This window comes from Lepidochelys olivacea (genome assembly GCF_965140295.1).
Source record: "Lepidochelys olivacea isolate rLepOli2 genome assembly, chromosome: 10".
Classification (NCBI taxonomy): domain Eukaryota; kingdom Metazoa; phylum Chordata; order Testudines; family Cheloniidae; genus Lepidochelys; species Lepidochelys olivacea.
The window spans coordinates 23,556,456-23,581,067 of NC_140420.1; the positions used below are offsets into that span (position 1 = coordinate 23,556,456).

General features: G+C 43.4%; 1 long non-coding RNA gene across 3 annotated transcripts in view; it reads left to right on the top strand.

Annotated features, from left to right (window-relative positions):
• Positions 1 to 11,410: 11,410 nt before the first annotated feature.
• The window catches only part of LOC311527713, a 75,746-nt gene continuing 62,544 nt past the window's right edge, over positions 11,411 to 24,612 (top strand). For all 3 annotated transcript variants that reach the window (XR_014713422.1, XR_014713423.1, XR_014713424.1), the window contains exons 1-2: positions 11,411 to 11,830; positions 12,243 to 12,326. This is a non-coding gene — a long non-coding RNA (uncharacterized lncRNA). The remainder of the gene's footprint in view (positions 11,831 to 12,242; positions 12,327 to 24,612) is intronic.

Consider the following 24,612-nt stretch of genomic DNA (forward strand, 5'->3'; position numbering starts at 1 on the left):
AAGGGTTCCAACCTGCTCAAGAGCAGTGTGGGTGTCAATATAATGCCAAATGATGGAATTTCTGTTTCTTCAGTTTGCTTTTTTTTAAAACCTATCAAAATCTCATACAAAGTGTTAAAAGATAATGATTAAGGTTACGAAGTTAAGCACTCAGAAGTTAGGAACTGCCCGAATTAAGGCAGACGCTCTAATTACATGAAGGCTAGAAACTTTTTAACAACAAAAGCAGAGATTCTTCTGTAATCAACTGCCTCCAGGATCTGGGGCTTTAAATAAAACATCAAACATCCCGGGATCATCAATACAATCGGAAGAGTTGGCAACACTAAGCAAGCTTTCCTACTTGCCGCAGCTCTCCCCAAAAGACATTACAACTCCCAACTAACAACAAAGCAGAATTTCTTCAAAGACTGCCCAATACTCATAGACTGTGAAGAGGAACTTGTAAAACTAACAGCACCATCTAGTGACTTCTGCCATAATATTTAATAAATTATCTGATGTGTCTTTAAAATATATTTCTGCTAAATGGGGACTGTGCTGTCAACTACTATGTGTGATCATAGAATCATAGGGTTAGAAGGGACCGCAAGGGTCATCTCCTGTGCGTTCAGAACAGAGCAAATGCAAGTGTTTCCTTTTCCTCTTTCCATCTCTGTTACTCTGGCTTTAAGTTGCTGCCTATCACCAAATGTCTGATGTGTCAGAGTGATTTTCCTATTGATCCCTACAAGGATCTGTAAGGAAGCATGAACACCTGGCTCCTCTGATATATCCTCTCTGGATGCTATCAATTGCCCTTGTTTCCTTTGAAAACAAATTGATGGTACGCAAAGAGCTGCTCCTGCTGCTGGATGCACGCACACACTCTTTCCTGGGATCCTATCAGCTGCTGGCCTGAAGAGGATGAATTGATAGCCCCACAAAGGGCTCATTTTCCTCATACCTCCTAGATTCTTGAGGGGACAGTATCTCCTTTCTGTAGAACCATTGCAAGGTACCAGGGCTGTAAAGGTCAAGCCAGGAACAAGAAACCCATCCCCTTGTTTCTTCCAAATGAGTCAGTTACAATAATAATCGCCTCCCTCTCACTGGATTTCACAGTAGGAGACAAGGACAGTGGATATACTAACTTACTGACATAATACCAATGGGCATGACATTTTCTACTCTTCTCCATTGTCTCCTATGAAATCTAATGGAAAGCACTAAGCAGAACAGTGTGCGTGATTCAGATACCGCCATCCCCTGCCCTCTTTCCCATGTCTCACACCGTGATACTGGCATTCAGCTGGAAAAGAGCAAGGTTTCTATGACAGGCCAGGGGCAGCTTCCATATAATCCTGCTGAACTGATGCTCCAAAATTCTGATTAGAGCTGAATTCACAACTGATCTTGATCGCCTATGGTAGCCATTAGCACTGGCTTAGAGAGGATGTTGCAAATCTTCAGTTCCCTGACTCTTTTCAAACTTGTTTCCTTTGTTTGTCATTATCCTGCTTTCTTTGGTCCCTTTTCCTGTCGCTTCTGGTTTCCCCTTAGTCTTCGCTGCTATTTATAAGCTGCAATATGCTGTTTTAATATCTCTCCCCCCTCCTCTCAACAGTTCCTCCTTTTAAAAAATATATGCAACAGTAACCATTGGAACTAGCAGACATCTATTACGGTCGTGTGTGTCAAGCGCATTTCCCTTTATAACGCTAACCCAGTTCAGATGACAGGGATGAGGAAGCAAAGATCATTCTCTTAACCAATAGTCGTGTGTCATGCCTTTGTCACTCCTCGCTCGCACATGCACGGGCCTCCGTCTCTTCCTTTCCAAAGGATGTGTGCTAGCAAGGTACAGCGTCATCAGCATGATAAGTACAATGGGTTACGAGGAAAGCTTGTCACCTTTGAAAGGATTTATGAGTCCCTAGGAAATTCGATTTAAGGGTGAGGATGGTAATCTCACAAGGAGATGAATCACATGTTACAACTTGATGGCAGCTTTTAAAAGGAAATTGCAACACAGCAACTGGACTGGCAGATTACTCACCTCCCAGACGTGTGGGCCGGACCAAACCCAAAGCTACCAGAACAGAGCTGAACAAATGCCAGATTACGGCTCTACCAGTACAAGCAGCACATTATTTTCCCGGCTCTCTACACAACGCATCTTTGATCTGACCTGACTGTAATGCAGGCCCCTTTCCACCCAAGTTAGGAGAAAATCTTGAAGATGCTGGAATCTGCACCCCACAGGATTAGGCCTATATCCTTCACACTGCTGGGGATGAGGGTGTTCCTTCCTGTCAAATGGAAGTTTATTTTAGCTGAATAGTTGGTGCACTAATATTAGGAATCTGAATTGCATCAAACCCAGCCAACCAAGCCCAAATGGATCTTACCCTGTTTGAATTTAAATGAACGCTGTTTTAGTTCCCCTAAATGAGAACTAATATTCTAGTTAAAAATAAACAACAGGCTATAGTGAATTGGGAGTAAATATTACGGAGTATCACTAATGTGTTATTTTTGGGGTCACTTGCACTCAGCTGGTTAAATTTGCGTCTGGGTCAGAACTCCCCACACATTGGGCCCACGGGCAGATTCTGAAAAAATCTAAGGTGCACTTTTCATTGGAAACAGGAGGAGGAAGGAACAGAGAGGCTGCTTCATTGATTTGTTTGATTTTTCTGCATCCTTAAAAGGAACAGTCACAGGAGTGAGATGCCTGCAAGCTGCATGGAAACTATTTAAAAGGACCATAGGAGAGGCTCAAACTAAATATATATCCAAAATAATAATAATAATAAACCCCATAAGAGGTCCAAAAAAATGCTGCCATAGCTAAACAACAGAGTAAAAGAGGCAGTTAGAAACAAAAAGACATCTGTTAAAAATTAGAAGTCTAAATCCTACCAAAGAAAATAAAAAGGACCACAAACTCTGGCAAGTCAAGCATAAAAGTATAAGTAGGCCAAAAAAGAATCTGAAGAGCAACTAGCAAAAGAAAAAAAACACAGCAATTTTTTAAAAAAATACATCAAAATAAGGAAGCCTGCCAAACAATCAGTGGGGCTGCTAAAGTAGCACTCAAAGAAGGCACGGTCATAGCAGAGAAGCTAAATGAATTCTTTGTGTCTGTCTTCACTGCAGAGTATGAGAGAGATTCTGACACCTGAACCACTCTTTTGAGGTGACAAATCTAAGGAACTGTCCCAGACTCAGGTGTCAACAGAGTAGGTTTTGGAACAAATTGATCAATTAAACAGGAATAAGTCACCAGGACCAGATTGTATTCACCCAAGAATTTTGAAGGAACTCAAAGATATGAAATTGCAGCATTACTAACTTTTGGTATGAAACCTAACATTGAAATCAACTTCTGTACCAGAAAACTGGAAGATAGCTAATGTAATGATGATTTTTTTAAAACGTTCCAGACTTAATCCTGGCAATTACAGGCTGGTAAGCCTAACTTCAGAACCAGGCAAATTGGTTGAAACAGAATTATCAGACACATAGATGAACATGATATTGGGGGAAAGTCAATATGGCTTTAGTAAATGGACATCATACTTCACTAATCTACTAGAATTCTTTGAGGATGTCAACAAGCATGTGAACAAAGGTGATCCAGTTGATACAATGTACTTGGACTTTCAGAAAGCCTTTGACAAGGTCCCATGCCGAAGGCTCTAAACCAAAGTAGGCAGTCATGGGATAAAAGGGAAGGTCCTCTCATAGATCAGTAACTGGTTAAAAGATAGGAAACAAAAAATTGAAATAAATGGTCACTTTTCACAGTGGACAGAGGTAAATAGTGGGGTCCCATAAGGATCCGTACAGGGACCTCTACTATTCAACATATGGAAAAAGAGTAAATGGTGAGGTGGCAAAGTTTGCAGATGTTACTAACCTACTCAAGGTAGTTAAGTCCAAAGATAATTGCAGAGAGTTACAAAGGATTCTCACAAAATTGGATGACTGGGCAACAAAATGGCAGCTGAAATTCAGTGTTAATAAATGCTGAGTAATGTGTACTGGAAAACAGTCCCAACTGTACATACAAAATGGTGGGTTCTAAATTAGTTGTTGCCACTCCATAAAGAGATCCTGGAGTCATTGTGGATAATTCTCTGAAAACACCTGTTCAATCTGCAGCGGCAGTCAAAAAAAGCTAACAGCATGAGGAACCATTAGGAAAGAGATAGCTAAATAAGACAGAAAATATCATAATGCCACTCTTTATATTCATGGTAAGCCCACACCTTCAACACTGTGTGCAGTTCTGGTCAATCCCTTCTCAAAAAAAATATAATATAAGAGTTAGAAAAAATACAGAGAAGGGCAACAAAAAAGACTGGGGTATGGAACAGCTTCCATACGAGGAGCGATTAAAAATACTAGAACTGCTCACCTTAGAAAAGAGATAAGTTAGGGGGTGTGACAGAGGTCTATCGTGAATGGTAGGAGAAAGTGAATAAGTGTTATTGATCCTTTCACATAGCTCAAGAACCAGGGGTCATCCAATGAAATGTATAGGCAGCAGGTTTAATACAAACGTAAGGAAGTACTTCTTCATACGATGTACAGGCCACCTGTGGAACTCATTGCTAGGGGCTTTTGTGAAGGCCAAAAAGAGATTCTATCCAGACCCCACATTTGGTGATCCGTTATGCCTGACTCATGGGCGCGGAAATCCTGAAACTTACATTCTCCTAGAGTAACCCCATTAACTTCAGCAAAGTCACGGCCAGGATAAATCTAACTGATTGGTCTTGAACAACAATAAAATATGTATGTTTGGATGACCTTCCCAGATGGGAGCAGAGGCGATGGGGGCTGGCTTGGCAAGCATTTTGGCAAGATATTGCTGCTCTCAGAAGGGTGTTCTGAGTCAGTACTGACCTGGAATCATATGACCCAAGCCAGGCAGCCGTTGTGCAACTGTTTTCTTCAGAAGAGAGATGTCTTGTGTACCGAGCTCTGGCCGAGTTAATGGAGGTGGAGGTGGGAAGAAGGGCAGCTCCTGACAGGCAAACCAAAAGCCCCCAATCAGTAGCCGTTCCTCAAGCTGTCAATAGTATGCTGTAGTTTCTCTTGAGACTCTGAGCCAGATCTCTATTGTTTTCTCTCTCTCTCTCTCTCTCTATTGAGGGAAGAAGGAAGAGACTGCAACCCTGCTCCTATAGCGTTGCACTGCTTCTCGCTATACTCTGCATTTATAACTGCCATGCAGGGAAAGTCTGAGAGCAAGACACAGCCCAGGCTGACACTGCAGTCCAATGGATAGTTCCAGCGAGAACCATGTGCCTGCCCTGCCAGAAGCTGAATTCCACTGAACACAAAGGGAGCTGAGGGTGCTCAAAACTTCGCAGAAGGCCTGAAACATCAGTTAGGATCAAACTCCAGATTTGTCCTTCTTTCCAGCTCCTCATCCCTGCAGCTTGCCCACCCCATTCCCCAGAGGGTCACCACCGGGACCAGCATGTTCTGTTGTTCGAACGCAGCCATTGTGAAACCCAGGGGTGGAGTGCATAGTTGTGATGCTGGACAATGCTTTCGCCTCATATTGCCATCTTCATTACCAGAGCACACATCATTGACCTCCATGGATTAAACCTCATGAGAACCCTACAAAGTGCTGCACGGGTAGGTATTATTACATCCCTTTTACTGGTGGGTAATGGAACCAGTTAAAATTCAGCAGGCTCAACTCCCCTGAGGCCAATGGAATAGCAACACATTACCAGGGGTGAATTTTGCCCAGAGAGACACAAAATGACCAGCTTAAGTGCCAGACACTAAGTGCCAGTAGCCAAGCTGGGCACGGAACCCAGGAATCCTGGCTTCCAGTTCTCTTACCTGAACACCATCTGCCCTTCCCTGATGCTCATTAGTGCTTTCCCTATGCCATAGACTTCTCTCAAATTCACTCTCCTCCAATTACCTTCTGTCTGAAAAAGAGTTTGAATCTTTGCTGCCTTAAGGTTCAAATGTCTCAGGTGTGATGCTGTTCTTTTAGAGCCAATTTATCCCACACAAGTGCTGCCTCGTGCATTTCACCGTGTGTGGGCTCATTGCCATCTGTAATTAGAAAGCATTTATTAGAGCTGTAAATACAGTGTCATACCTGAAGCAATCACAATTAGAGGAGGCTGATGATCATTCAGCAGGACATTTCTCTTTGACTTGTCGCATCAAGAAATATGTGTAGGTTTAGTTCACTATTACACAACAGTAGCAACCTAAAAGAAGAATTACAAGGAACTGGTTGAACTGGTGTAATAACCACTGAGCAGGAAATAAAGTTTCAGTTTCTTGCCTGGACTGTTGTGGGTCAGAGTTTTATTATAACTGGAGTGATTACTAGGAAAATACAAGGGGTTTGGCCCATGGCTACAGCTCTGTACTCACCTGAATGAACATTGGATTGCCTGAGGAAGGGTTGAGCTCATTCTGGTGGTCCTATGATGAGTAATGGGAAGGGTAACTGGGAGATTAGGCATATCTTCTTGTGAGCAGAGGGCTACAGAGATTTAGGACAGCGTACCTGAAATAGTGGGACAGAGCATGGAAATCAGGTGCACAAAGAACTAAAGGAAGAAAAGAGGGGGGACACACACTCATTTGGTTAAGGTAAGAACTGGCTTGAACCTTAGGCCAAAGCAATCGGAAGCCTTTTTTTCAGATCTGAAAATATTTGACTAATTTGTTTGTCACATTTGCACTCCATCATCCTTCCATAATCCAGCCAGGACCAGAAACTACAGGGCTGAAATACTGCAAGACAAGGTTTTGAGCTAAAAAATCCTAACAATTTCCCCCCTGTACATGAGATACTAAGGATTTTAATGGAAAATGATATGAGATGCCTTGTCTCCTGGAGTGATCATTCAGTTTCATATTGATTCTGCTGTTGGCAAATGCATCCTGGAAAACTCAATAATAAATGGTTAATTTTTACAAAAATTGTTCAAGGGCCAAGTCTAGGCTGCTTGAGAGGAGACTTATTTTGGGGCAACCTCATGATTATGAGATGGCACCTTGTAGTCATCGGTTTCATGTAAGGCATTAGTGTAATTCATATGGTTTCCCAGAAGTGATCAGAAAATTCTACAGTGCTTTCAAGAAGCTACTAAAACCAAGCAATGGTTTTAATAAATAGAAATGTGGTCTTCCTACTAATATGTAACTGATACAAGAGCTCTCAGTTGTGACAGACTGACACTAAGAAAAGGGAAGTGGAACCTACACAGCAAAAAATCACCGTGCCTCTGGCGTCTTGCAGGTGGCACATGGTGACAGCTGAAAGCAGCAGTGATTGCTCATGCCAAAAATAAAGACGAAAAAAAACGTTGTGCATTCAGTGATCCCTAGATGCTGAATGCCTCTTGCAGGATGGCCTCTTGAGGGCTCTCTGTATCAATCAAGATCGGGGCCTTAATGTCTTCATGTTTCTATTTCCTCACACACAAAGTGAGCATAACAACACCATCCCTCTTCTGATAGCAGTGTCACCTCTTTGCCAAGCAGAATAGATATTGGGGCTTCCCATTGGAAGTGAAATTAGTGATGTGGAGTCTGGATATATTCAAAATATTGTTATACCAATAAAATAAAAACCAGCAGGATCTTATTAAAGGGGAAAAGGCAAAATGCCACATTTATTGTGAATACAGAATGAATCATGGTAAGCAGTTAGTTATAGCTATAACATACCATTCAATTTCATATTTATTCACATGTTCATTCATACATACACACACACACACACACACAGGTTCTGCAAGGTTATCATAATAGTTACCAGCCTTAGAGTTGCTCATGCCAAGCCACTGGCCAGGTGGCCTGGACATGAGGAGGGAGCAGGGCCTTGTCAAATGCTCATCTGATGCTTCTGGAAGTTGGTTTGCAGAATCAGACCCCAAAGTTCTCACTTTCTAGAGTCCATTTTTATAGGAATTTTCTTCCTATGTCAGTCTATGGGAATTGCTTCATCATGCTGTTGCTGAATCAATCAGCAGATGGCACATTCCTGACGGCTCCGTGCTGCCAGATGTTATCTTGTTCTTTGGTTCTCCCATTCTTGAGGCTGTTGGGTGGATTCCAGTCTGCCCTCCGAGGATCCTCTGGTTATTTACACTTGACGCCTTCTTCAGGCGATGGACACTGGATTCTTAGGCTGGCACCTCCCTGATCATTCAGTTATTATCCAACCATCCACATACATCCTCTATCTCTATTTTAATCACAATTGTTAACAAAGCGAGATGAATACAACAAAAGGGTGGGGAGTCTCTGGGTGCTGTTTTTGTAGTTACAGGGTATTGCTTTGAGTCTCTCTCTGTGTGAGTAGTTGTTGTTACTCCCAGTTACAAAGAATTGCTTTGAGAACAGACTCGGTTTTAGAATGTACTAACACAATTAGCAGCTTGCAAGTTTCACACAGAGAGGGAGAGAAACAGTACCAAAAACCAAGAGGCCTCTTAATTAGTAATACCCTGGAATTTAAACTATGGGGAATCAAACTCATTTGTGATTTTAATACAGAACTTCTTTAATATGATCCAACAATATAACTAACTTTATTTACACATACATACCAGTCCTTGAATAGAGATGCTGGATGATCCCTTCTTTGATCACTCGATGATTACCTGTTTTGTTCATTCCCTCTGGAGCACCTGGCATTGGCCAATGTCGGAAGACAGGATACTTTGGACTGACCCAGTATGATCTTTCTTATGTTCTTATGAGAAATCTCTGCCCAACACCAGTGCCCAGTTCCCAGGGAGCAACTCTGCCTCAAGAACTGACTCCAATCTGAGATCAAAGTCAAGAGCAAACTCCCCTACTGCTCTCTCTGGACCACGGCTTCTACCAGATATTGCATCGCAGCATGTCTTCCCAAGACTGAACACTTGCTTGTATACTAAGACACAACATTTGGAAGACTGTGTAACAATTCCACTTGATGAAACCACCAGAACAATACCACATATACCACACTATATCCACAAAAGAAAGTTGCTGTTGTGATGGGGCAAGGCCAGATGGCTATAGAAAAGTAGTGGGAGATAGATATATTAGCTCCAGGCTAAACAAATCCCTGGTACCAGGTTAAGTTAAATGGAAGCTGTTCCAGGTCAATTAAGACACCTGGGGCCAATTAAGAACTTTCCAGAAGGCAGGGAGAATGCTAGGTTGATTGGGACACCTGAATCCAGTCAGGGGCTGGCTGAAACTAGTTAAAAGCCTCCCAGTTAGTCAGGTGGGTGTGCATGTCAGGAGCTGTGGGAGGAAGTTGTGCTGTTGGAGAGGCTGAGCAGTACACACCATATCAGGCACAAGGAAGGAGGCTCTGAGGTAAGGGTGAAGTGGAGCTTGAGGAAGTGAGGGCTGCTGTGGGGGAAGTAGCCCAGGGAATTGTACATGTCATGTTTCTAAAAGGTCAGCTACCATAGCTGATACTATTAGGGTCCCTGGGCTGGAGCCCGGAGTAGAGGGTGGGCCTGGCCCCCCCCCCCACCTTTGCCCCCTGATTAATCACTGAGACTGGGAGACAACAGAGACTGTGCAAGGAAGGATAACTTCTCCTCACCTCCCTTGCTGGCTTATGATGAAAATGGCTCAGTAGACTGTGACCCTTGTCTCTAGAGAAAGAAGGGTTACGTGGAGGGTCACAGTGAGCCTCTGAGGCTAGTGAAATCCGCCAGGAAACGCGGGACCCACGGAGGCAAGGACAGAGTTCTGTCACACTGTATAAATACTAATGACATTGAAATATTTTTGTAAGAAATAATTCTTAGTTTAACTTATACTTAATTTGGACAGTGCAAAATAAATGTTAGATGCAAAGTTATGGCTTGGTTTAAAGTCAAATAGAGCCATTAGCCTCAGGACTGAAAATTATTTTTTAGGTATAAGCGGAAGCACATAAGGTAGGAGCAAAACAATAGCAATGATATATTTTTTACATAGCAAAGAATGCTTTTTTCAGTGGTCTGGTACTTCTGCTTCCTGGCTTAGACAGAATCTGAAAGCACAGAGGAGTGAATACTCTGAAATTAATTCCCTCTCCATATATGTATGTATATTACTAACATGTTCAGTTGCCTTATCTGTAGCAATGAGCCACATCATATATTAGTGTGAAGGATCAAAGAAAAGGAAAAAAGCTGCTTTTTCAGAATAAGGCACAGACTGTGTGAAATCCTGGCTCCATTGAAGTCAATGGAAAAGCTCCCATTGACTTCAATGTGTCCAGGATTTCACCCTTAGACCTCATGGATATTAGCATAGTATAAGTTAGGGGGATGGGTGAGAGTTTTCCTTTGGCTTTCAATAAAAGCCATGAGTGCTTAGCACTTATGAAAGACTTCCCCTTGATAAATGATGACAGGCGTTTCAATAGAGAAAGGAGCTATAACATAGTTAGCAAGTGTATCATAATCTACAGTCCCTAAAGAGCTCCACTGATTTCATTTGCGTGTTCATGTGTGTCCCACAGCTTCCACCCTGACCCATGTCTGATAAAGAGACAGACTCTCTGCAGTTGGTCAACACAGTTAAACTTTATATCAAGAAGATTCATCTTAGGGGTTTCTTTTCTGGAGCACAGAAAAAAAAATAACCAAGTCTTAATCTACTGATGAAAAGCACTCTATAAGGCTAGGTAGTATTATTATATTTCAGCTGAGCTAATTCTCAAAACTGATCAGGTTAACCTTCTCGACCCTCTCTCTCAATGGCTAAGAGGACATGCTCCATCTGGGTTTTGAAAGAACACTCTTATGCTGTATCCATGTCGAGCGTTACACCTTTAGGACAAATTCTCTGTTGGATCAGTGCAGCTCCACTGACATCAATGGAATTTGCAGCAGCAGAGAATTTGGCACAGTGACTCTGTTTCTTTAATAACAAAACCAGAAAATGTTTGTCCCAGCCTCCAGGTTTTATTTTGCATTCAGTGAGCATATTTCTAAGAAGTCAGTGTATGTTTGACAAATGTTACTGAGCAGCCTCCTGCTGTTACACTTTAAGACCCTGAGCTGTAGCTCATTTACCACAGAAATCAATTTCCTTATCATTCCAGGAAAAGAGGCTGTCTAAAACTCCCAGGCATTCCCTGGCAGTACCTCATTTGCATGTCAGTGTCTGGATTTGGTTACAAAGACTGTACAATCACATTTTACTACCTACCAACAGTCATTTGCGAAAGGAGAGTTTACCCTCTAATAAAAGAGATAACATGCCAGTGTCTCATAATTCTTCAAAGCTGCAAGGACATGCCTTAGTAAATCATCTATTAGAATGACAAGGATGATAAGAAACAGACAGGGACTTCCCTGCACTGTCTTTCAAGGAAATGTTTCCTGAAGGATTTTGCAACATCCTAAACGAAACAAGCACAGCAAGAGCAACAGTTTTAGATGACAAACTTACGAGAATCTCTGACTCCAGTCAGTCAATGAAGCCTCCCTTGTTCATTTTTTGTGGAAATATGATGCTTTAAGAGAGATTGGACTCTCCATATCATGGATATATTCTGCTAAGCCATACTGTGCTTGTCTTAATGCAGCCAGGAGAAAGGGATTTGCTGGTGGTGTAATGCTGACATAGGGGCTGCTATATCCCTCTACACCCACATTTATAACAGGGGGTTCAGCTGAGGAAAGCAGGAGTGGCCGGGGTGCCTCTAAAATGCATTAATCCCTGACAACAGTTCAGCCCCTTGGAGCCATCTGCAGTTGGCGTAAGAGTAGCCCTCATCCTGGAGGAAGGGAGGAGTGCAAAGACTAGTATTATGCCACCGGTGACTGATTGGGAGCTTCCTGAGGTAATTTATGAATATTGTATCTTGATGAGCTTATTGTGATATTTACTGTACAAGTTAATTCAATAGCAGGATTGTCAGGAAATGCACTAGAGCAGACACTTGAAAGTCAATGCAAGAGCCATTTTCTTTGGTGCTCTGGCTCAACCTCCATGCAGAGGTCACCAAACAGCTTTTAGGCAGCTGGTCCAGCCATGTGAACTGAAAGAACAAAGACTTTTGGTTGGATTTAAAGGAGTCCCTCAAGGAGAGGTGGTGGGAGAGTTATGGGTGACAGACCCCAAGAGGTTAGTGGTCTGGGGTAACAGAGACTTGCCCTGCCTAGCATTCTAGATAAAATAGGTATGCATGTCGCCCTTTTGTGGTTATTTTCTGTTCTTACTGTTAAGATTAAACAATACTTTGTTTTAAGAAGGCTGTTCAAGAAGACTGTAATCCAATGGTCACAGGCTCCTGAAGGAAAGAGCTGCAGATGCCCACACCTTGTCAGACCTGCAGGGTAAGCACAGTCAATACACAGGGTGATGTAGCCCAGGACCCACTCTAAGAGTGGGAGAATTGCATGGTTTACCCCCCTGACACCAGGAGAGATAAAGGCTTGAGGCCTGAGATCTGAGGAGGTTCACTTAGAGGTGCAGCTAGTCCTGTAACCATGACACCACCTTTTCCACATTTTTCCACACATTCCCCAAAATTGCAGTGTGATCTTCAACTACAGGCCAGGATCTGGCCCGGTGTTCTGATCCAGTTTAGAATAGGAGTCTGAGTGTGGAAGTTCGAGTTCAAGTTCAAATCAGGACTATAGTATAGTCACAACCAAATCTCCCCACCTCTGTTCATATGAGATTTCAGCCCAATTTAGGTTGCTTTTTGTTTTGTTTAATAAACAACTGTGCATTTTCTCTCCTGGAGCACACAAACAATGACTGAGTTTGCAATGTAATCCCATGAGATCAGTGAGTCCTAGGATCTGACCAGAAACTGAAATATCAAGGGTGGTTTTAGACCAGAATTCAAATCCAAACAGCTTTTAATTCAAGGAACATTTTTTAGGCTCTCTCTCTATACTTTAAGTTTCAAAACAGGATAAACAGCTGTAAAGAATATTGATGCAACTCTGGTAAAATCTCAAAAGAAGTTCTCTAAATCCCAAGAAAAGTTTATATGTAACAAAAGTAAAGGGACCTCAGCCATGGAGAGCTGGTGTTTTCAATTAATGCTGTTAGACTGAAGGTCCCAGAATGCTAATGCAAACAGCAGATGTGAATAGTCAAGGAAAAACAAATTTCTGTGGATTAGGATGAGAGCTGATTGGAAAACGTAATGTTTTGAAATTGTTAGATGAAAATGGACACGTCGTCCAGAAAGTTGCAAAGATTTTGTGTAACTGGGATAATGAATGTGGGGGAGAAGGGCTTAAAAAAAACTGTTAGCACCCTAAAACCACAGTGGAATCATGAGGAAAAAAGGGCTAGGCTGCTTTGGAAGAGCAGCATCACCTGGGAAGAAAGCAAGCTGAGATTTCTGAAAAGTAACTCATGATTTGAACAGACTAGACTAGCGGGGTGATGAGAGAAACCAAGGACCACATGGAAACGCACAATGGAAGCAAAACTGAAAGCCATTAAATTGCCATGGAAATAAACTAAAACTGAAGCCAGAGAGAGTCAAAAAGGGAAGGAAGGTGTGCAGGCTATATGTTCCACATGGAAGAAACAGACATAAATCAAGACTACTGTGCAGTTTATGATCTCAGGCCCATGTGCTCTTCCAGGAGAAATAAGTGGTAGCGGAAAGTTCTCCTCTGTTAACTGGTCTATGCATAGGTTTTGTACTGCTGTAACTATTTCAGTTAGGGTAATGAGTTTATACCAAATAGTTAAATTGGTACAGTGCCTAAGGTGGATGCAGGCCTATTAGTGTGAGGTGGTCTTATATCAGTATAGCTTATTCCCCTTCCTTACAGGTACAGTTGTACCTCTGTGAGGCGGTTTCATAGCAATATAGCTGCATCCACACTAGGGGCTGGGGTTTCTCCTGCTTTAACTATAGTGATACAACGTTTGTGTGCAGACAAGGCCAATGATGAGGGTAGTAAAGAAGAGTTAGAGGACACCTGACCTTGGAATGATGCAGAATCTCAGGACTCCTACAGCAGTGGTTTTCAATCTTTTTTCATTTGCGGACCCCTAAAAAATTTCAAATGGAGGTGCAGACCCCTTTGGACATCTTAGACAGTCTGCAGACCTGCAGGGGTCCGTGGACCAAAGGTTGAAAACCACTGCCCTAGAGAATCCTGACTAACAAGGTCAGCTCCCAGACTGCTGCGCTGGGCATCACAAAATGGGGAAGAGATGGCCAGCCCTCTGTGGAGATAGAGGTGGTTAGGGACTATTTAGAAAAGCTGGACGTGCACAAGTCCATGGGGCCGGACGAGTTGCATCCGAGAGTGCTGAAGGAATTGGCAGCTGTGATTGCAGAGCCATTGGCCATTATCTTTGAAAACTCGTGGCGAACGGGGGAAGTCCCGGATGACTGGAAAAAGGCTAATGTAGTGCCAATCTTTAAAAAAGGGAAGAAGGAGGATCCTGGGAACTACAGGCCAGTCAGCCTCACCTCAGTCCCTGGAAAAATCATGGAGCAGGTCCTCAAAGAATCAATCCTGAAGCACTTGCATGAGAGGAAAGTGATCAGGAACAGCCAGCATGGATTCACCAAGGGAAGGTCATGCCTGACTAATCTAATCGCCTTTTATGATGAGATTACTGGTTCTGTGGATGAAGGGAAAGTAGTGGATGTATTGTTCCTTGACTTTAGCAAAGCTTTTGACACGGTCTCCCACAGTATTCTTGTCAGCAAGTTAAGGAAGTATGGGCTGGATGAATGCACTATAAGGTGGGTAGAAAGCTGGCTAGATTGTCGGGCTCAACGGGTAGTGATCAATGGCTCCATGTCTAGCTGGCAGCTGGTGTCAAGTGGAGTGCCCCAGGGGTCGGTCCTGGGGCCGGTTTTGTTCAATATCTTCATAAATGATCTGGAGGATGGTGTGGATTGCACTCTCAGCAAATTTGCGGATGATACTAAACTGGGAGGAGTGGTAGATACGCTGGAGGGGAGGGATAGGATACAGAAGGACCTAGACAAATTGGAGGATTGGGCCAAAAGAAATCTGATGAGGTTCAATAAGAATAAGTGCAGGGTCCTGCACTTAGGACGGAAGAATCCCATGCACCGCTACAGACTAGGGGCCGAATGGCTAGGCAGCAGTTCTGCGGAAAAGGACCTAGGGGTGACAGTGGATGAGAAGCTGGATATGAGTCAGCAGTGTGCCCTTGTTGCCAAGAAGGCCAATGGCATTTTGGGATGTATAAGTAGGGGCATAGCGAGCAGATCGAGGGACGTGATCGTTCCCCTCTATTCGACATTGGTGAGGCCTCATCTGGAGTACTGTGTCCAGTTTTGGGCCCCACACTACAAGAAGGATGTGGATAAATGGGAGAGTCCAGCGAAGGGCAACAAAAATGATTAGGGGTCTGGAACACATGACTTATGAGGAGAGGCTGAGGGAGCTGGGATTGTTTAGTCTGCAGAAGAGAAGAATGAGGGGGGATTTGATAGCTGCTTTCAACTACCTGAAAGGGGGTTCCAAAGAAGATGGCTCTAGACTGTTCTCAATGGTAGCAGATGACAGAACGAGGAGTAATGGTCTCAAGTTGCAGTGGGGGAGGTTTAGATTGGATATTAGGAAAAACTTTTTCACTATGAGGGTGGTGAAACACTGGAATGCGTTACCTAGGGAGGTGGTAGAATCTCCTTCCTTAGAGGTTTTTAAGGTCAGGCTTGACAAAGCCCTGGCTGGGATGATTTAACTGGGAATTGGTCCTGCTTCGAGCAGGGGGTTGGACTAGATGACCTTCTGGGGTCCCTTCCAACCCTGATATTCTATGATTCTATGCTCCAACTTCTTGGCTCTTTGGTCCTCTTCAAAAATTGACTGCCCCTCCATACACCTACAAGTTCCTTCCACCTGGCAGTGTGCCAGACTGCCATTGGGTATGCTGCCTTGGCTGCACACCACCTCCACTGGTGAGGGAAGATGGAGAGGTGCTTGCAGCTGCTACATTTGTAAGTTCTGTTCCTAATCTATCACTCCTTATGGTGGCAAATAAAATGAAATTGGTCTCTCTGCTCCTCTCCCTCCTACACACACAAGGCAGATTTTTTGTTTTCTGAACAAGGACATTGTTCTTTCTCAAGGAAGTTCAGTGCTGGCTTGTAGCCACTCCTTGTCTGGCCGGTTGCCAGGTGGTGATATATTACCTCTCAAAACAGTTTTCTCTTCCAGATAACTCTCTGTGTTATTTATAGAGGAAAAGAAATGTATGCAAAAGGCCTGGAGAAAGAGAGAAGGGAAGCCTCAGCTGTTCGGGATTTTTTTCCTCTGGTTACTGGTTGACATAGGAATAACTGCCAAGGTTTCTTTGAACAGCTATTAAAAAAAATTCAATAGATGGAGGAAAATAAGTCCACTATTCCCATCCCTGGCAGCCCTGAGATATAAAGACAAAAGATAGACCCTGGGGTTCAAAGATCAGCAGCTGCAGGGAGCTGCAGAATTTGGAATCTACGTTTTTGCAGTGTGGCCCTGTCTACAGATGGAAAGCTCCAGACTAGAAAAAGTGCTGGAGAAGGACATAATACAGGCATAAATCTGATTCCATGGGATGTCCTAGTGACAGCAATGAGACTATTCATGTGCTTAAAGTTATGTACGTGCTAAATAATTTCCTGAATCAATGCCTCAGTCATTCTGGATTTTTATACCACACTTGTCAAGAAAGAATCACAGAATCGTTGGACTGGGAGGGACCTCGAGAGGTCATCTAGTGGTCCAGTCCCCTGCACTAATGGCAGGACTAAGTATTATCCAGACCACCCCTGAAAGGTGTTTGTCTAATCTTCTCTTAAAAATCTCCAGTGATGGAGATTCCACAATCTCCCTAGGCAGTTTATTCCAGTCCTTAACCACCCTGACAGTTAGGAAGCTTTTCCGAATGTTTAACCTAAACCTCCTTTGCTGCAATTTAACTCCATTGCTTCTTGTCCTATCTTTAGAGGTTAACGAAAAAAAAATTTTCTCCCTCCTTCTTGTAACAACTTTTTATGTACTTGAAAACTGTTGTGTCCCCTCTCAGGCTTCTCTTTTCCAGACTAAACAAACCCAGTTTTTTCAATCTTCCTTCATAGGTCATGTTTTCAAGATATTTAATCATTTTTGTTGCTCTTCGCTGGACTTTCTCCAATTTGTCCACATCTTTCCTGGAATGTGGCGCCCAGAACATGCGAGGCCTAATCAGCGTGGAGTAGAGTGGAAGAATTGCTTCACATGTCTTGCTTACAACACTACTGCTAGTACATTGTAGAATTATGTTTGCTTTTTTCGCAACAGTGTTACACCATTGACTCATATTTAGTTTGTGATCCAGTATGACACCCAGTTTCCTTTCCGCAGTACTCCTTCCTAGGCAGTCATTTCCCATTTTGTATGTGTGCAACTGATTGTTCCTTCCTAAGTGGAGTACTTTGCATTTGTCCTTATTGAATTTCATCCTATTTACTTCAGACCATTTCTCCAGTTTGTCCAGATCTTTTGAATTTTAATTCTATCCTCCAAACCACTTGCAACCCCTCCCAGCTTGGTATAGTCCGCAAACTTTATGAGCGTACTCTTTATGCCATTATCTATATCATTGATGAAGATATTGAACAGAACCAGACCCAGAACTGATCCTTGTGGGACCCCACTCAATATGCCCTTCAAGCTTGTCTGTGAACCACTGATAACTACTCTCTGGGAACTGTTTTCCAACCAGTTATGCACCCACCTTATAGTAGTTCCATCTAGATTGTATTTCCCTAGTTTGTTTATGAGAAGGTCATGTGAGACAGTATCAAAAGACTTACTAAAGTCAAGATATATCACATCTACCACTTCCCCCCATCCATAAGGCTTGTTACCCTGTCAAAGTAAGCTATTTGGTTGGTTTGATGTGATTTGTTCTTGACAAATCAATACTGAATATTACTTCTTACATTATCTTCTAGGGGTTTGCAGATTGATTGCTTAATTATTTGCTCCATTTTTTTTCCCAGGAATTGAAGTTAAGCTGACTGGTAATTCCCCGGGTTGTTCCTTATTTCCCTTTTTATAATTGGCAATATATTTGCCCTTTTCCAGCCCTCTGGAATCTGACCCATCTTCCATGACTTTTCAAAGATAATAGCTAATGGCTCTAATTTTTTACATCCATGTGCGGAATGAATTTTATTATGTACACCAATATGGAGGTGATATGTGGTGGCAGTGGAGCTAAGGGGTTTGAGATGCGGGAGGGGGCTCAGGGCTGGGGCAAAGGATTGGCGTGCCGGGGGTGAGGGCTCCAGCTGGGGGTGAAGGCTTTGGGGTTGGGCTGGGGATGAGAGGTTTGGGGTCCAGGCTGTCCTGCGGAGAGAGAACTCCCCCCAGCCCTCTCTCACCGCAGCAGCTTGGGGCCAGGGGAGAGGTGCCTTTGCACGGCCACGGCAGCTCCAGCAGGGCTGGGCTGGGGGAGGGGTGCCTCTACTATGTCGCGGCAGCTGTGGTGCGGGCCTGGCCAGGAGAGAGGTGCCTCGTCCCAGCTGCAGCAGCTGCGGTGGGGGCTAGGCCGGGGGAGGGGGTGCCTCTCCCCACCTGCAGGGCCCTTGACAACCTGCTGCATGGCCACACAGTTAGAGGGAACACAGCCCACCAAGTCCTGTGTTTTAGATGATTTTTTTAGTTTATAAAAAGCCTCATCCACCTCTTCTTCCCAGTGAGGTGGTCTGTAGTAGACCCCTACCATGATATCATTGTTTTTTACCCCTTCTATCCTTACACAGAGACCTTAAACAAGTCTGTCGCCTATTTCCATCACAACCTCAGTCCCAGTGTAGACATTTTTTAATATAAGGGAATACCTTCTCCTTTTTTCCCCCTGCCTGTTTTTCCTGAACAAGCTGTACGCTTCTATACCAATATTCCAGTCATGTTTTGATAGGCATCTTTCACGAAGTTTAGGGTTTTTCTAGGGCTTGGCAAATAATGAGAAAAATCTCATTGACATCTCTGTGATGTCAACTATGTCATTTGTTTTTATTGACTAGCATTTCTAATTCTTCCTGCTTGTTCCCCATACTTCTCTCATTAGTATACAGACATCTAAGATACAGATTTGAGTTCCCCCCATCTTTCCCCTATCCCTGCTATAACCGCCCATGCTCCCCCCAGATTCCGATCCTTCTTCCAAGTCTCCATGTTTTTGACTTACCTGTGGGCTTTTGTCTCCTGCCCCCATCAAACCTAGTTTAAATCTCTCCTTACTAGGTTAGCCAGTCTGTGTCAAATATGCTCTTCCCCTTCCTGGATAGGTGGACCTCATCTCTGCTTAGCAGTCCTTCTTCTTGGAACAGCATCCCATGGTCATGGAAGCAGAAGCCTTTCTGGTGACACCATCCTCGCAGACAGGCATTCACCTCCAGGAGGCATCTGTCTTTGTTTGGGCCCCTACCCTTGACTGGAAGGATCATCGAGAACACCCCATGCACCCCCAGCTCCTTCACCCATACTCCCAGAGCCCTGTAGTCACTTCTGATCAGCTGAGAGTCATATCTCGCAGTATTAGTGCCCACATGGATGAGTAGCATGAGATAGTAGTCAGAGGGCCAGATGATCTCCGACAATCCTTCTGTAATGTCTCAGATATGGGCCCTTGGTAGGCAGCATACCTCCCAGGATGTCATGTCAGGCAGACAGATGGGTGAATCACAGATTTTGGTCTCCCCTCTCTCTTCCTGAGTGATTTGAGCCCCAATAATTTGTTCAGTCATGCCTTCCGTTCAAACATAGGTAATCCAGTCAGGGAACAGAAACAATGCCAAGTAATTGAGCTGACCAATCACATACCTCATCACCAAAAAAAGGCTAAATGAGGAATATAGGAATCACTACACTGAATCAGCCCATCTAATCCAGTATCCTGCCTTTGACAGTGGCCATGCATTCACTGGGTAAATTAAGCAGCTTTACTCATTTAGTAGCCTTTAACCTTGTGCGACCTCCCCAAGAAGCCTGGCTGTAAATCCCTATACAGGATAGGGATTTTGCTTCATTACAAAATCACCTGTTATAAAACAAGAACGAAACTGTCTATATCAATGAAGGGTCAGTCACAATTCAAAAGGTGTCAGTGCTTAGCTTTGGCATTAAAGTTAATACAGAAGCAAGGTGGTCTGCATTTTGAAAATATTCTAGTGCGGTGCTCTCAAGCTATCTGATGTGGGGGACCGGCAATTTTTTTTCCCAATGTGTGCGCAGACTGGCAGGCGATGGCTCGCGGACCGGCACCGGTCCGTGGACCACCACTTTGAGTAGCACTGCTCTAGTTTATCATCAAGGTAAAAGAACAAACAACTCTTCAATCATTCTGTCAATATAGGTCAAGATCTCCATGCCAATTTGCAGCTAAATTCTCTCATTCTCCAAAGTACAAGGAAAAGGTGGTCAAATGGTGGTTCTGCAGACTAAATGCTGTAAGCATATGCCAAGGCAGGTCAGAATAAATTAACTGCTAGATGTGGCATACTCAGTCCTTATAAACTAATTCTTGACTAAACGTAGACGTTACATCAGTTTATCTTACCCCTTTAATTAAACCATTGCATCTTGGTGTGCGAACATTCTTATATCAGCTTAAACCTGTAAGCGAAAGTCTTGTAACCCAAGTTTAAATGGAGGTCAGTGTCTCCATACACTGAGTTGCAATGGTTTAAATAAATGGATGCAACATTCATCTTCTGTAGTTAAACTGGTGCAACTTCTGTGTTCAGACAAGCCTTGAAATCTATTAAGGCAAGGGAAGAATTTCTGGAGAATGTATTGTTTACTTTGCAGGGCATGAAATGAAAAGAGTGCCAATTGTTTCTGATTAGGAGGCCCAATGATTGTTTGATTCACAACGTGCAGATTTTTTTGGTCAGACATAAATTACCTCCCTAGAGACAGCAAAGTCGAAGAAATCCACCAGAAACGTTGCCAGTTACTGAACAGAATAATTCTTCCCCCCACTATATTCCTTCTAGCAGTCAGTCAAAGGACTCTGGTGACATCTCCAGTGATTGACTTTAGATGTATAATGTGCATTTTGTATTTTATTTATGAGACTGGATTGATTTTTTCTCTTGTGCAAGGGAACAACACACAGTATGTAACAATGGACTTTCGCTCTCTTTCTCTGCTTCAGATATAATATTTGTTTCATACAAATTTCACTGCATCATTGCCAGAGGCATTCTACAACTGCAAGAGATTATGCTCCACGTTGAGGTTCCTCTCCCCTTCACCAGTAATTTATAAATAATTTATGGCAAAAAAGAAAAAGGAAGGGAAAGGGGAAAAGAATGAATAAGAAGGAAAATACATTTCTCTCTTGCTGCTGCATTACAGTAGAAGGCTAAATTCACTGGATATTTTCTTGCGGTCCTTCTGTTGTCACTGCACACTTTTGAGATTGTTTTTGATCTTGTGCCAGGGCATGTTAAAATGTAGAGTTACAGCAGGGAGAGCAGCAGTACCAGCGTCTCTCTTCCTGCCATCATGTGCCTCAGGAATGTCTGTTACATCCCAGCTTGCATATGATGAATGGAAGACACTTATAAAATTCATGTTCATGTTTTCCTTTCACAGAATGAGGGTTCCCTTCCAGGCGGGCCCGTAATGAAACAATAGCTCTTCAGATTTAAATAATCAGGGTCCTTTCCAAGTTCTCAACATACTTGATGACTATTAGGCCCTAAAACTGAGTGCTTAGGGTTAAGGGACTGGATTGTGCAAAGGGCTGAGTGCCCTCAACTTCCACCGAACTTTCGTGAGGTGCCAATTACCTTGGGCCAGAACCTTTGCTTCCATGGTAACTTTAATGCCAGCTCCCTTTCAGGCACCTAAATCTGGGGCAGATTTAAAAAAATTCTCAGCACCCACTGGGCTTTTTCTCAGTGACCGGCCCAAGGTCAACCATTTAGCTGGTGACAGAGCTAAGACAAGAACCCCAGAATGTCTCTAACTCCCAATTCTTCCACTGGACCATAGCATGAGTAAGAACAAGGGGATAATCAATGCTTGTGATGTTTAAATCCCACTGAATGGTTTTAGGTAAGTGAGGAATTTTTATTTGGGAATATTTCACATCAATAATTACGAGCCATTGTTCCACACACAATGCTTTTCTTCTTACTGGCTCCTCCTGTTCTCAGAAATCTTATAGTTCTTTGTTCCCACATCTGTCTTCAGGACTGAGCTGGGGTGGTAAATAGTGGGGGATTACAGAATTTTGGCGCCCAGTATATGGAAATTAAGGAGCCCTACACAATGGAGGGGTGGCCCAGCTAAAACTGAGTGAGCGAAGCTGCAAGCCTGCATGCCAGGTCACACCACCACTCACTCTCATTTGGCCCAGGTACCCAGCCATCACACTGGAGGACCAGCAGAGACAAACTTGAGTGATGTTGTGACCCCCATGTAGCCACAACACCACCCACCCAAATCCAGTGATCGGGGGTCCCCCAGAAGATGGGTGCCCTATGCAAGTGCAGTGAGTGCACATTGGTTAATCTGGGCCTGAGGGTAAATCATCAGACTACAGACATTTTGAAGTGGTTGTTTGGGTCTTGTTTATTACTGATTATTATTTGAAACAAAGGAAAAAAATGAATTAGCAATTTCACATAAATGCAAATACAGGCCTTTGTCTCATGTCCTGTGACCTGACTCACTGAGAAGGTGGTATTTATATTCACCATTACATCATCCATCAAAACAAACTGCTCATAAAGGGACTGATCCAGAAGTCCTCATGCCATCTTCATATAAGCAAACTTCCCAGTAAAAGTCTGCAAGTACAAGATGAGTCAGATGTTGCTACTAAAGAAGAAGCCATCAGTCTAATGGGGGAACTAATGGAATAAATAGATGTGCGGGGGATCAGCAAAAGTAAAGCCGTGCTGCTTTGACCATATTTTGCTCCTGAAAGTTAACTTAGGACCCAAGTCCTTGCACATCCAAAACTCTCAGTGTCATCCATGCAAGTTCTAGGGATGGACGAAACATAGGGTCAGGTCCTAGAACTGAAGTGGCTGGAGTTTCAGTCGGTGACTGTTCAGGGTACATTTGTGTAGCGCACTAAAATGCTTCATACCCTGAGTTATCCTCCATTTCATTGCTATGACACAGGTGTGACCTTTCTGGATAAACTGTTGATCACTTGTGCAAGCCATCTGAAGTCTATGAATAGACACCAGAGGTGAATTTGGCCCATCATGACTTGCACTCACTCAGCCATTTCTCAGGATCCAAGTTTAATTTACTATTCAACTAAGGAAGATTCTTCCTCTTCCTTGCCACCTCTGCCCTGCCTGCTTCCTCCTGACTTGTGATTTCACCTAGAAAATGTCTATGGCACTCTCTGTCCATGAGACAGCCCTCACCCTGCAACAAGCTGTCACTTTCTTTTGCTCCCCCAGAGGACACTGGTTCATGCTGCCAGCAGCATGGGTGAAGAAGAAGAAGAAAGGAGATGGCCCCGGGAAAAGCAGGGGCAAAGGAATGAAGGTTACTTACTTGTAACCAGAATTTGTCAAGACAACTCGGCATAGTCACACTCATCGGTGCCATGCTGGTTGGTGGTGACTAAGAGTAGAACCTTCTGCCTTGTCACATTCTGTCCTTCTGTCAAAATAGCATTAGCCAGTCTTCTTTTATTATGTGGCAAATCTTGGACAAAGAACACCCTCCTTTCCCACAGGTGGAATTGGTAATGCGCCATCAGTGTCACCATCTAGTAATTAGCCACTCTAATTCCCAAAGAAGAGGACAAGAAAATTTTTCTTGTAAGTGCACCAGTTTTCATCAGCAGGAATAGAATTAGCTTGACTGGATCTAAATCCGTTACTGGCAGCAGCCATAATTGGTGAATTTGGCACAGGATGTGTCTGAATGCAAGAAAACCATTCACAGGGAATCTGATACCATTTGTCTGTTTTCTTGGAAACTGGCTGACAGCAAGCAGGAGTTCACCAGTCTTAGAAGTCTGCAAAAGACCATCCAGGATAGGGAGCACATCCTATTAGTGGTCAACTATTGGTAGAAGGTTTCCTCTGCAGCCATTGAAGGTAAGTTTATTGTGGCTATCATGTGATCTATGTGGTCATGGAATTGCAAAGCATCCTTAGAAGGGTCACAAGCAGAAGCTACACCCACATGTTCATCAGGTGACAAATCAGGATTAAAATCAGCATCCAGTTGTTCCTCCTCAAAAAGAGAACAACCATCTGGGCTGCCAATGCACCCAGAGGAACTGGATCTGAAGACTGTTAAGCTACTGGATCCTTATAGGATGAAACTACAGCTCTTCATTAATAAGGAGGATGATCTGAAAATTCTTGTGGTGGAATCCAATAAGGCCATGAAGATCAGGGATGCCAGTCTCTCCAGTAGCTGGGATCCAGAAACATACTCCTAGGAAGAGAAGCAAAAGGATGAGGCAGCATAACCTGGAATGAATAAGATTTTTTAATTCTTCCTCTAACCTCCTCTAAAATAGGATTGGACTTTGGATCTGCTGAGGACTGCACCAGAGATCGCAATGAAACCGAAGAATGGAGAGAAAAGGTTAGAAGGATATGCCTGGAGACCTCATATGAGTTTTAGGAGGAGG